The sequence below is a fragment of the Propithecus coquereli genome, unplaced genomic scaffold (assembly GCF_000956105.1).
Source record: "Propithecus coquereli isolate 6110/MARCELLA unplaced genomic scaffold, Pcoq_1.0 Scaffold2, whole genome shotgun sequence".
NCBI classification, from domain to species: Eukaryota; Metazoa; Chordata; class Mammalia; order Primates; family Indriidae; genus Propithecus; species Propithecus coquereli.
In genome coordinates this window covers 11,636,620-11,638,710 of record NW_012144966.1, presented here as the reverse complement: position 1 = coordinate 11,638,710, position 2,091 = coordinate 11,636,620, and positions in this window count along the sequence as shown.

The following is a 2,091-nucleotide window of genomic DNA, read 5'->3' as shown; positions in this document are numbered from 1 at the left end:
AATATTAAATGATACTTTTGGATCCTACAAAGTCATATTGTCTTATCCATGCCTATAGGTGGGTAACAGGTGATGAAGCTATGCCTAAATATTTTAAAGAAATTGAGGGTCATTCATTAAGCTAGAAACCATATTTTGTTCAATTATAGCCATGCTGCTTTACATAACCAGCTTATCTCAGGAGGATGAGGATTTAGGACACACTGGAAGCTTACTTTTTAAATGGCTTCTGAGACCATTCTTATAAAATACACACACACACACACACACACACACACACACATATTTATATTTTCATTCTCTATAGCAGTTCACAAAGTGTTGTCTGGAGACTGACAAGGCCCCTGAGATTATTTCTTTAAATCTGAAGTAAAAATAACAATGTTAAGATGCCAAGGCAATTCAATGGGGAAAAGAATAGTTTTTCCAACAAATAGTGCTGAGGCAACTGGATATCCACATGCTAATTTAATGAAATTGGACCCCTACCTCATGCCATATATGAAATTAACTCAAAATGGATTAAATACCTAAATGTAAGAGCTAAAACTAAACTTCTTTGAAGAAAACACAGGTATAAATTTTCACAACTTCTCATTAGGCAATGGTTTCTTAGATATGACACTAAAATCACAAACAAACAAAAAATAGACAAATTGAGCATCATGATAATTAAAACTCTGTATGCTTTAAGGAACACTATACGGAAAGTGAAAAGACAACCCATGACATGGTAGAAAATTTTTGCAAATCTTATATCTGATAAGAAACTTGTATCTAGAATACACAGTTGATCCTTGGACAACATGAGTTTGACCTATATGGGTCCACTTATATACAGATTTTTTTTCCAATAAAAGTTATACTGAGTGTGCCTGCTTCTTCTGCCTCCCCTTCCACCTCCTCTATGTCTTCCATCTCTGCCACCCCTGAGAAGCAAGAACAACCCTTCTTCTTCCTCCTCTTCAGCCTACTCAATGTGAAGCTGATGAAAGTAAAAACTTATATGATGATCCACTTCCATCCAATGAATAGTAAATATATTTTCTCTTCTTTATGATTTTCTCAACATTTCCTTTTCTCTATTTTGCCTTATTGTAAGAATACAGCATATGATACATGTAACATACAAACTATGTATTAATCATCTATGTTATCAGTAAATCTTCTTGTCAATAATAGGCAATTGGTAGTTAAATTTTTGAGAAGTCAAAAGTTGTATGCAAATTTTTGATTGCACCAGGGGCTGACACCCTTAATCCCTGCATTGTTCAAGGGTCAACCGTATAAAGAAGTATTAAAACTTAACAATAAAATGATAAATAACCCAATTTACAAATGTGCAAAGGATCCGAATAGACAGTTCTCCAAAGAAGATACAGAAATGGCCAGTTAGTACATAAAAAGATGCTCATGAATAGTCATCAGTGAATGCTACTATCTCTCTTTTTTATCACAGCCAACCCTAGTAGGTGTGAAGTGATATCTCATTGTGATTTTGCTAGTTGGAATGTAAAATAGTATAACTGCTGTGAAAAACAGTCTGGTAGTTCCTAAAATAGTTAATAATGTTGTTATCATATGACCCAGCAATGCCACTCTTAGGTATATACTCAAGAGAAATAAAGCATATGTCCATGAAAAACTTGTATAAGAATGTTTATATCAACATTATTCATAAGAGCCAAAAAGTGGAAACAGCCCAAATGTCCCTCAACAGATGAATGGATAAGTAAAATGTGGTATAGTCACACAATGGAATATTAGTCATAAAAAGGAATGAAATACTGATATATGAGATAACCACTTCACACCTACTAGGATAGCTATGATAAAAATGAGCAATAATAACAAGTATTGTCAAAGTTTATTTCTCCACAACTTTTGACATTTTTTATTTGAAAACATGCTAAATGTAAGAAGTCAGTCACGAATAACTACATATTGTATGATTCCTTTTTATATGAAATGTCTTGGCAAATCTATGGAGAAAGGAAGTAGGCTATTGGCTGCCTGGGGCTGGGGGGGACGAGTGGCTTAGGGTGTGATGAATAAGAGTTGTGGGGCTTCTTTTTGGAAGAATGAAAATGA